Source organism: Scomber japonicus, chromosome 6, assembly GCF_027409825.1.
Source record: "Scomber japonicus isolate fScoJap1 chromosome 6, fScoJap1.pri, whole genome shotgun sequence".
Classification (NCBI taxonomy): Eukaryota; Metazoa; Chordata; class Actinopteri; order Scombriformes; family Scombridae; genus Scomber; species Scomber japonicus.
Window position 1 is genome coordinate 28135551 of NC_070583.1, and position 13003 is coordinate 28148553.

A 13003-nucleotide genomic window follows, 5' to 3' on the forward strand; every position below is an offset into this window, starting at 1 on the left:
CATATAAAGAGCTGCTGTTATAATGAATTATAGAGGCATTCATTTGATTAAACCTGTCATACTTAATGAAGTTATTGTGTGTCTAATAATCTGGTAGGAAAAAAATACAGATGACAGAATTGGATCGCTGTTATTGGCACCACACTGCAGCACTTTTCAATTTACAAATGCAAAAATGTATTATGCCAAGGCAAAGGTGATGGCAGGAGATAACTCTGATTATCAGTCATTCCCTGCAGATTGCGGACAGCACCGCCCAACTTATGCAACAGTCATTTACCACAGTGACACCTTATTAAACTGAAATGAAATGCATGGATTGCGGAACTATATTGACCTACACGTTCACAGGGTTTTCTCTGGAACCACAAGAGACTGACTCTGATGGGGGACTGGGAGTTGAGTTGCATCAAATTACTGTACTGTAAGTACTAGGCAGAGTTATTGGACTCAAACTATAGGCTGAGATGTTTTTCCAGTTGCAAGTGAAGGTCTATTGTGTGTTAAGTGTAATATATTGATTATATTTTGTCATGTGTGTTGTAAGTTTGAAGTTTGCTACAACTAAAGCTGCCCGTGTCTGTTTGCATAATAACATGGAAGAGATAACATACAAGCACTCTTTTTTTCCTTCTGATGTTACTCTGGTTAAGTCAGTATCTCAATAACTCAATGTGAATTTCTCATATTTGAACTGTTTGACTTGTATACATATATTTTTTATGCACTCTGTTTTGTTCTGTGTTTTCTTGTATTCTTTTACTGCTGTGCAACAATTGCCAACAATAAAGTTATTGAATCTTGAATCTAGGTAAAACTATACCATTGACAAAAACCTAACTAACCTATATTAAGCAGAGAGTGGGTGGTGGATGCACAATAAAAGGTTTACACTAGAAAGGCTTTTCATAAAGTGTGACACTGTGACACTGGATTCAGTTCATTTTCTCTCCCATTTCTTTATACAGCTATCAGGTCAGGCTGCCTTAGATTACGATAAGAAAATGTATGATTTATTTTGACATATATGACATGTATCACAAGTATCTGCTGACCCTGCTCTCACTGTAATTTATCTACTAGAGTTTGAAAAGCAGTAATCACATTATGAAATGAAGCTCTCTGGAAGAAAGCTGTGATTTTCAGGTTGGTTAGGAAGATTTATATTTGAATGTGTCCTTTTTATGGCAGCGACTCCCATTTGAAATTTATGAAGCCTTCAATCCCCTAAAAAATTGGAAGCAAACCACATTTATGTGATTGTTATCTACAGCAAACACTCCAACAATGATATACCAGATGGGAATGACACACATCTGTGGAATCCACAGAGCTCCGGCTATGTTTGACCTGTCTAACAGCTTTTTTGCCCTTCTATCAATCAAATGGTACAAGCCTTTGTGTTTAACTAGACTGCTGTTTGTAATGTCAGTCGCTGAAAAATTAAACTCACTTTTCCAACAACATCTAATCAGACCTCCCTAAATCAATGGTGCTGCTCCAACCTTTTTACACATATGGTGACACATCGGATACCTTCTATTAGCCAGTAATTGGGTTTACGGGCGCCTAAACTAATTTCATTTTCAAACAGGGGAGACAAGCAGGAAGAAGATAATGTCATGTACCACAACCAAGGGAAGAAGGAAGAGAGCTGTAATGTGTTTTATTTTCTTAAAGTAGTGGAGACACAATGTTCTGCTATATTCTTTAATAATTTTCTTTAACAACTGTTTCTGTATTATATATATTATTCATACTGTATAGAATGTATCGATAACTTAATGAAAGGCTTTAAAATGCTACTCTACCTACTGAAGTTAATAAGTATGGTTCATAATAACTATACAATACAGGCCACCATGGTGTATATCCACCTACACAAAGATGTGTGGCTGCAACCAAAGACTCTAAAGTCTTCAGGAGCAATTTACATAATGTAATAATATTTACGGGTTAAACAATTAGATCATTTGGATATGCGTCTGCAATGGATGAGCTCCCTAATCTCATTGTTAAACACTTACACTGTGCAGTGTGTTTACCTAAGTTTGAGAGTAGTCTGTACAGATGTTGTATTTACATGAGGATTTAAACATTTATTCTTTTTACACCTTGATCAAACAACATTGATACACTGTTAAGGAGGTCTGCCTGACATTCACAGCTCTTGTCTTAATGATGGGATGTAATCTGGCTACTTATCGGTATATTTAGCTTCTCAGAGGAGAGCCATTACATGCTCTCTGCACAGCCCCTCCTGTCAGGGTTAAATTCACCATTGAGCTGTGCCCTGTGGTGTTAAGCAGCTGCAATCATGACTGATACAGCTGTGTCTTTGACCCAGGTGTGCCACTTCAGCAGGGCCAAGCGGGCATCCGGGCAAGCATCTCTGGTCCTTGCCTTGGTAATTGATTGAGTGATCCATCAAGTCTCTTGGGGGATTTTTTTTCAGAGTGATGATATGGAAAACATTTTTTCGCCCTTGTCATCTCTTAGCGACCTCTCACTCAGTAATTTGACAGTGGAAAAACACCCCAAGTCAGTCTCTCTAAATCCCCAAGGTTGTTGCTCGCTGTTGTGCAAATGATTGTTCTTTTTCACCCCGGTGAACCTCCATTCAGAAAGATAGCATTTTTCTTTCTCCCAACTGATACACATCGAGCAATTAACCTACATAAAAACTCAGCACACAATGCATTTCGAGAGACTATTCTTTATTATTTTTCGAGTTTTTAAAAAACTGATAATCTATTCCTATGAAGTCGAATTTATTCTCTAGGCTGTTGAACCATTGCTACTGAATGTCCTTTTTTTCTCCAGTGTATTGTTATTATCCTTTAACCTCCCTTCCTTGGTGTTGTCATGTTTCTGTAAAATGATTAATGGGGGTTCTCTCACTGCTATCTCCATAGCACAGAGCAGAACCCTTAATACTCAGTAACTTTACACTATTTGAATACACTATACAGTACACTTTGCATTGTCTGACAGTGTCTCACACTGGGGAGGACTGTATGTCCCATATCTGCTAACGGTTGGTAAAAGAAATTACAAAGTCTGTGAGTGTAATTTATGCTCCCTTGTCACTCTTTCATTTTATCTTAGACAATGAAAATTATTTAGTTATTTTATAATGAATTATCTATAATGACTCTGAGGGAATGTAAAGCTTTGGCAACTGTTTAATTTTTTCTTCCTCTAGTTTATTTGTGTTTCAAAGATACTATAAGTCCCTCACAACATTTAAATGAAAAGCCATTTTGAACGCTATCTTTATACATTATCATATACTTCTAGCATTCTTAATCTAAAGCACTCCTCTGAAGTTGTGGTGTAAAGTATCATCTGCACAGGGAAATAGGTATTTTCTGTAATGGTTTATCTTATAGCGTGATTTGTTCTTGTCAGACAAAGCAAAATATTTGATGAATGCTGTTAACACAACACTGCCCCTGCACATTTTCGCATAATGCACAAGTTCTTTGTGTTCTGCTTTAAAAGCCTGCAGGAACTTCGGGGTAATTTTACGGGGCCGGGGTCGTTGGTGCGTGACTCCATAGCAGGAACCTCCCCCCGAGGGACAATCTCCCGGAACTTTTACAGGGGCTAAACGAGTCCCTGTCTCGGTTTGGCCCGAGACAGGGTGGGGCTTGGTGGGGCTTGGTGGGGCTTGAAGTTTACTCTGCGTTGATTGGGTATACTCAAAGCTGGATGTTGCGTAAACAAAAAGCGCTAAAATAAGCAGCATTTTTGAAAACCCAGTAGAGGACGAACAGTAGTAGAAAGCATCTACTGTACACCGCTGGAAAAAAGTTCATAGCGTCCATCGCCATAGACACGAACACACAAACCAGAAACGCAGCAACCACCTCAGCTCCTGCCATGTTTACCTCCTTGTTGTCGTCAGAGTCCGGTGAGTCCTATCTTGGTCCTATTATGGAGACACAACGGCTGAGAGGACAGAGTGAAAGGACATTCCTGTAAAAGTCCCGCCTCCTAAATTTTTACCAGGAACTTCCTTTGTGGAAACGGGGCTAAAGACTCTAATCAAAATGAATGGTTAAGTTATAAAAAAGGGTCATACAATGAAAAATAGCACAAGTACAGATCTGATGCAGTTTACTATTAGACATGTATTCTCCTAATAGCTTATTTTCTTATTATCTGCCCTTAAGTCTCTTTTTTTTTTTTTTTTTTTTTTTTTTTTTAAGTATATTTTTTCGGGCTTTTTGCCTTTAATGTACAGGACAGTGGAGAGAGACAGGAAACAGGCAGAGAGAGGGGGAATGACACGCAGGATCCCCGAAGTTCCACCTGCAACGAGGACTGTAGCCTCAACACATGGGGGCGGGCGCTCTACCCGCAGAGCTATGCTCAACCCATGCCCTTAAGTCTCTTGTGTATTCAATTGAAATAATAGTTTCTGTAATACAGCTACACTTGGATGTATTAGGTTGGGGTTTCAGGTCGCTTGTAGCCCTACTTCTCTGTTGTCTCCAGTCATGTATAAAACTAGGTGGAAATACTAGATATTGAAATTGATGAAAAAGTCTCAATATCAGAAAAAGGTTTTTACGCTTGCCTGAAGTGTGGGCATATCGAAAGAAGATATAACAAAGGCATGTCACTCAGACATCACCTGAGCTTCCACTGAAGAGATGAAAACATCAGATATGTGTGGAGCGATGAGGAGATTGTGACGTTCCTCAAAGTAACACATAAAACAAACAAAAGTCGACCATGAAGTTCACTGACTGAAATGATACTCAAAGTCAACTTTATTGTCATTTCTGCTACATGTACAGGAGATATAGAGGATTGAAATTGCTCTCTTAGACCCATGGTGAGGTAGACAATAATGAAACAACAACAATAGTTAGTTAATAGTTCATTTTTAATAGTGTGGTGGTTAGATTTCCAAATTAAAACTTTAAGTTACATGGAGAAGGCATTCCATAAAAGAAGATGCTGTTTTTAGTAAGCTACAAAGAAATGAACATTGTGTGTTACTAGGATTATGATTATATTTGAAATCAGTTTTCAGGTTTTCCTCCCCAAAGACTACGATGGGGTCATAGGTTTGGCAATTATGGAACTTTTTAATTGTGCTATAATAACTACTTATGTCCTCATGACTCAATTCAGCTGATGGATTTCCTGTCAAAATGTTCCTGTGAAAGTGGCCCTCTGACTACATTGATTAGCCATAAAGGAGTATGTGTTGGGCCTGTGTGTCGTGTTGAAGATGCCAGATTGAGAGGAGGGACTATTGGTTGTCATGAATAACTATTGATGTGTTTGTAGTCTGTAATTTTCTTTTGTCAATTACTTTATCATGAATAGATCAATAAAGAGAAAAATAAAAGTTATGCAGGGCATTACAGCAACTTTGTAGAACAAACACCAAACACAGCAGCAACAAGATATATTGCTCTTGTAGAGCAACACAGTCCCGCCCAGTCTAGTGGGGAAAACAATTAATTGCTCTCCATTAACCTTGTATTGCATGAAGGTGCCTCCTTGTCATTTACGTCTGTTAGCAAATAGAAAAGTGCCTAAAAGCTGCTATGTGGTGGCATGCACTACCAACAAGGTACAGAACCCAGAAGACAATAAGACATGAGGCATCAGCAGGAAGAATGGGAAAACTGTGTGATTGTGACATTGAGTATGCCTATGTGTGCAACAAGCATTTTGTCACTGGTAAAACAAATATCCAAATGTCAGTTTTGGGCAAACAATATTTCTGTAAATTAAGTTAAAGCATTTAGACAGAATGCAATTTTATTATAGTGGAATGTGGGTAAGTCAGAAAGCTATGATTTATATTTGCAAGCAAGGTAAGGAGAAGGGACAGGGACACAAAGACAGACCAACAATATTGAGTTTGGTAGACAAATAATAATGCTAAATAATCCTTTTACATGCCGTAATCTAATTTTTAGCTAGCTACAGGCATTTTGTTAACATTTAAGCCTTTTCTTGCATATTATGGCGCTGATTTCCCCCTCTGGTGGGCGTGGTTTGTACGATTCATCCTGTTCTGTCTCTTTTGGAGATCAAAATATTATAACATCCAATCACTTCCCTCCTTGGAGAAACTGCCAGGAGGGCTGAAATGACAGTGAATTAGACACCACTCAGATATTTATCTGTTTCATTTCCTCTAGCCTTCACCTCTTGTCCTTGAGGTTTCAGCAAAGATTATACTCAACCTCTGTAGAAGAACGAGAACTGTGCTTATCACAAGCCTCTCCTACCTTAGGAAACAACACCATCCAAACCAGCTGGTGATGCTGCTGCTACTGCTTCACTTACTATCACTTTCCAACAGGCTCCTTTGTCAATTTTGCATTATTGCGCACAAATCATGCATTGTTTGCAGGCACACAAGTTTACCACACTGAATGAGATGGTACAGCCTCTTACCAGTCTATTGTTACATACAGATTTATTTACAGAAATGGGCTAGCTAATATTAAGCAGTAGATAAAGATTCTGCATATCACCTGCAACAATTTTAGCAACAAAGGTTTACTTACAGTCGAGGTTGTTTCAGGGAAAACAACAAGCCGTTTACTACTAAGCAGGCAGTCTCTCATAGGATGGAAAGTCACAAAAACATAGGAAGCCCTGTTTCTGTTTGTTGTTAGAGCACCATGCTGTCATTATTGCAGTTGTTTGCTGATTTGCTGATGACACACACACTGCTTTCCTGGATAGCGCAAGAAGGATCTATTGTGAATATCTCACAACAATAAAACCAGATGCTTTCACCTTGCTGTAAAACTGAAATCATACTGGCACATGACACTGCATTATAGCGGTGTTGATAAGTGTCCTACTTCACCTTTATCTATAATCTCAAAAGGTCAAAGAGGCTACACTTTTCACAATTTCTGGTAGAATTGGGCCATATCTCCTTCAAATGCACGACTGAACCCTTCCCCTCCTTGATATTCTTTGCAGCAAGGTAGAAAACATGAATTGAGAGTAGGTTATCTGTTATAACCCTTCCAGACTCCCTCACAACAGTTGTGTAGCCATGATCTAGTCGAGAAAATGAATCAATACATTCAATCCAAGTGTAGATTAAGGTGACACTGGAATCTCTGGACTTCTGGAAAGTGTATAGAGCATTTACTTATATAATGCTTTCACTACCTGCATTGCATTTTGAAACAGCGTGTCAACATTTCTAATATTTAGGATGATGAATATACTTTTCAGTGCCCTTTATTTGTGGGAAAAGGCTAATTCAGATATTGGGAATATATTTCTATATTTTCCCACTTTGCCTTTGTATCAGGATGTCACTTGCATACATAATTCTTATTGTCAATAAATCTTATGTGCTAAAAGTCATCTTATTTATAGGTACTGTGTGTGCATCCAAAGTCTAATTCACTGAATTTCTCTGTGCCAAGCATGTGACCTCCGTTGTTGTCAAAAAACTACTAAAAACAGAGCCTCTCCACTGCACTTGGTGACATGTTCCTTTGTCCCTGAAGAGAGTGGTAGCTTGTTCCACAGAGTAATAACGGCAATAAGATGGTGTATAGAAAATTGCCAGCCTTATCCTGTAATGACTGTCAAGAATCTGTGATGCCTGGACTGCAACAATGTTAAAGTGGTCTCTTGACTACGGAGTACAGGAGCTTTAAAAAATGTATGCTGAGCACATAGTCAACACACAGCATATGTGAGATGCTGGGAGGACGACGGGATGTAGAATACCCCAAGGCTGAGAATTGCTTTTTAAATTTGGTTTAGCCAACATTCACCCATTCATACACTGATGGGATTCACACAAGGTGCAAACCTGCTCATTAGCAATGATCCAGCGCTTCTTAACCATAGCACCCTACAGCGGTTCTATACTCAACCATCCAAACACACACTCGCACACACACACACAAGGAGCAGGAGCAATTTTGGGTTCAGTAACTTGCCCAAGGTCACTTCAACATGCAGACTGGAGGAGTCGTAAATCAAACCACCGACCTCCTGATTAGTGGACGACCCGCTCTACTTCCTGAGCCACAGCTGCTCCGTTGTTGTTGACTGTATAAAGTATTAGGGTACCTTTTCTGATAATAAGTTGCAGCCTGTTGCACTGTCTAATGGGACAAAGCTTTACAATTCTGGTGTGTGATCAGGAAATCAATAAAGAATAATTGCATTTACCTTGATTTGCCTTTTGGTGAGATCATGGGGATGTATAACCTCCTCTGTGACTCATACTCGAGTGGAAGATAAACTAAAAAACACCATTACATCCAGTATCATGTGATGACCTTGACATATTATATTATATTTACATATTATATATATTATATACAGTCAAAAACAATCTCACTAACTAAATGACTGACTACATAACTAATTAATCAGTACCTAAATAAAGATGTATGTCTATTTTTGTGGGTCAGCTGCAGCACTCCAATTCTTCTCCTGTCTCATAATTGTAGAGGGGAGTGAAGAGAGGAGAGAAGTGGAGGGAGCAGTGTGCAAAAGCAGAGAATGGAAGACATTAAACAGGGCTAAGATGGAGATAGAGAGAGGGGAAGGAAAGACTCATCTCCACCAAGAACATGATTATGACTATCTGCACCCAGAGAGCTCTCCAATCTCTCACTTTCACTCCCAGCACAATTAACCAACACATCCCAGTGCTCCTATACCAAACACAGGCTTCTGATTTGATAGATTGTGTTAAGATTTGGATTGATACTCTGCCTGAGGGGATAAATGATTACAAACGACTTGGGCCCATCTTCACAGACCTACACTAAAGTAGGAAAGAGCCAGGTGGAATCAGATGGGTAGAGAAGAGAAGAGGGAAGGGGGATGGGGTCGAGTTGAAATACTCCGCTCAGTGAGCATCACTTTAGTCATTCGCTTTCAACATCATACTGTCATGCATATCAAGCCAAGTTTGCAGAATCAGAGGAAACGAGACGTGAAGCATATCCAATCGATCCAATCATATCAATTGCAACATTTTCCTTGTCTTACAATTCCCCGCCCCTCAGGCACACGTTGAGATTAAACGCCTTCCATGTTTTGAAGCTTTACTGTGTTCTTGTTTGACACTTTTAACTTGCCTTCACCATGCAATTGATTTACTGCTGCTACTGCAGAAGAGGGACTGCTTCCTCTCTAATAGTGACACTATGACTGGCACTGCTTCATTTCTTCAAAAGATGCAAACGATTTAGCATGAATACAGATGAAGTGGTACACCATCATCAACATTCATCTTCATGAACATGTCGCAACGTTATGTGAATAATTTTGGAGAGCGTGTCATCAAATAGGAAATATTCAGATATAAATGTACATATAAATTGGTTTAAATTGAGGCAGCAAGCTCACCAACTGTAATGACTTAAACCTTATAATGCATTTGGATCAAGATAATTTAGATTAAACTGTATATTTTTTTCTCTTTTTATTGTTTTCCATATTTATTCATCTCTTACTGTATGTGAGCCACCATAGTCAGACAATGTAGAATAGAAACAACATTTGCCTCCCCCTTAATTGTTTCATCTTATATGCATCATTACTTCAATTGAGAAAGTCAGAAGAAAATGAAGCAATAATTGCCTTAGACAAGAGTTGTGACTAAGGGGAAGATGCTCCCACATTTCATTCAACATCCAAATGAATGCAATAATTTAATAATTGTTGATATCCTGGAGGGGTGCTCAAGCTGTTGACAGTTACTGCAACAAACACATTTTTCAAAAGGTCATGATAAGAGCTGTTCAGAGTGTCGAGAGTCTCATTGGAGTCTGAACGATGATAAGAGTACAAGGGCTGCTTTGCTTCAAAAGGGCCTTCTTCAAATGCCATATCAGCTCCTTGACAATTAGTGTGGGCAGACCATCTGAGTGCTTCACCAAATAGAATATCAAATAAGTCATATTGTAACAATGGTAATACTGAGCTACATTAATGATGGTAGATGCCCAAAATGTAATGCTATCCCATTATCCTTTAAAGTGAGGAGCACACAGAAAGTCCTGCAGCTCATGTTTCCACAAGTTCCAACACTAACGACCACTTCTGATTCCTTGCAGTGGTAGCAGCAACAGTAATGGTGGTCTTCGACATGGACACCGTGTTTAAAAAGCTCACAAGAAGTGCAGTTTTGAAACTGTTTTTATTTGTTCTGCCATGACGAACATACACACAAACACACTCAATGAAACAAAAAAAAAAGAAAAGAAGGAAACTGAATATTGTGGATCGGTGGAGTCTAATGTTGCATATATATTTATAGCACAGACTCTAGAGGCTGTCTGTCACAACAGGGGAACTTGATTGTGAAGGTTAGTATCTGTCATCAGCAGCAGTTTCCTTCAAACATCTATTTTTTAGTTTGCAAATGCTACTTAGGAGGCAGCTGCATTGCCATACAGCATGAGAACATCATGAGAGGGATGAGAGGGATCTATTGTGTATTCCATACCCAATATATATTAACCTATATTGGGTCCTCCATACCCAATATGAAGCCCCCACACTTCAGAGAACGTACGGCTTAAAAGTACAGCACAACAACCAATCCAACATCCTATTAAATATTCAGAAAAATTGTTGTCATTTCACAGATTTCCCAATAAATCTGGATTAGAAACATTCATGTCTTAAGATTCCATAAGCACAGATTCATGCTGGAAGATTTTAACCCAAACCACTGTGGCCATAAGCTGTGAAACATTAGGCTACGACCAAAGCAATGCCAGAGAACTCAGACTCAGTGGTGTTTTTAAAAACCCTTTGTGAATTAAAGTAACACATGTAAATGCAAGACTTCCAAAAAAATGCATGAAAATGTCAAAATGCAAAATCTACACTACTAAATTATACATGATGTGGACAACACAAACTCAAATGCTGTACTTCTCAGAAAGTGGCGAAACAAAGCAGCCTGTTTAACATTTCCTCTGTGTGCCTCCGGAGAAGTCAGAACTATCACATTTGTAACTTTTTGACTTTTGAGGTTAACTAGTAATTTCTGTATTATCATATTGCCAAGCACAAAGCCTTCAGGGCCCAAGCAGGGAATAAATGCTGTTGGCTGATTGTCCAGCAGCAATCACACTAAGGAATCATGTGCCTATAGTTATACGATTTTAATAATTCAGGAAAGCTATCATGACTCAGTTCATTATTCTTCTTATTGCTTGAACAGGCAACCCTACCTCTGCTTGAACTCTCCTCCAACCTCTGGGAATATCTTTGGATATGCCTGTCTGCCACTCAGCATAGCTGGGAGTGTACAAAGGTGACCAGAGAAGATACTGACTGACAGTTGAAGCGGGAAGAGAGAAACAAGGTAGTCTCTCCTCAGAGACCCAGTGTTTCACGCTGCAGTAGAATCTCCTTTAATGCACAGATGACTGTTAAGGTTACCTGGTTTGTAATTGACATCCTCTTTGATACTCCTTACAGCAGAGTCAATGATATGGTGTGTAAAATCATAAATCACAGATGAGCACCGCTGCTTGTTCATGTGTCATTTCAGATGCTGCATTAAGAGACATGCCAGAGATTGATGTGGACAAGAGAGGGTGTGTGTGGATGTGCTGCTGTCAGTGTGTGTGTGTTTGTGTGTGTAGTGGGTAGCACCAGAGTAGAATAAAGCCTCCGTGTATCAGCGATGCTTGAATTGGAGCCCTAGGGGCTGCGAAAGGGGTGACACTAGGGGCAGGCTGGCCAGCACTCAGAGATTTCCCCTGATGTAATCAGAAATTTAATCAGAAACACGGTGTCGCCCTGCAGCAATGATGATAAAAGGGAGATCAAAACCATAGCTGTTTGCAGACTGACAAAAACAGGTGGATCGGAAAAAGCCTGCATTACAACTTCAAGCAAGCTCTGCTGCATTGTGAAGAATAACCACGTAACATGTTTGCATGTGTGTGTCAGTGTGTACAACAGTATTTGCATTCATATTACTTACATTAACAAGCACTTAATTATTCATGAATCCAGGAGAGATTAGGTGTTAATTCCTGAGTGAATTTTCAACTGATTATAAATTCAAATACATGTCAATAACAGTGATGTGTTATTGATTTACATAATCAAAACAACAGATACCACAAATTCAAAACATACCTTTAAAAAGTATAAATAGAAATAACCTCCAAAAGTGCAAAAAGATTAACTATAATTTTGTGCTTTTACTGTAAATTGTTAACCACTATAGCTGCTAATTAAAATGATTCAGTAGCTAACATGAAGACAGGAGCAGTGCCAACATACAATATGTGTCATGACATGATTGGTGCTGGTCCTGTACATTGGTGTGGAAAATTCTCCCCAGGGATTTTATTATGGGAATACCATACATACATGTGTCATACAGGAGATCCATATATAGCAGAGGGATGTACACATGGATCATATATGGATCTGTGCCAGTAAAAAAGATACATAGACCAGGTTGGAAAAAGATTGCATGCGACTTAATATTATGATATGACATTGTTTTTGCACATACATATTTTAACTAAGTGATTTTTTTTTAATGTATTCTCTTGTGTTCCAGTTGGACCACCTACAGTGAAATATGAAATACACAATAACTGACTGATTTTGTTCCCTCTCTTGTCTTTTCTTTGTCATCAAAAGACCTGTGTCCTGGTTCTTTCATAAAAACTTCACTCTTATAGTGTTTTGCTAGGGGGCAAATAGAATCCAAATGTCCTAGGAGATGGTGTAAGTCCATTAAGCTGTGTCACCAAGTACATCACAGCAGTCAGTCGTCGCCTGAAGGAGCTCAATGAAACTGACAAAACACCCACTCTACTGTCTCTGTGGTTGCACAACCAAGAAAAGAGGAAATTAGAAGAGAGTTTAAACTTTTGAGCTGCTATCAAGAATTTATACATGTATGTTGCAGCAGTGAAGAATACTTAACTGTAAATGAATGAATCCTCAAACACTGTGCGATTTTTGCATTATCAAGGGAGTCCAGTAG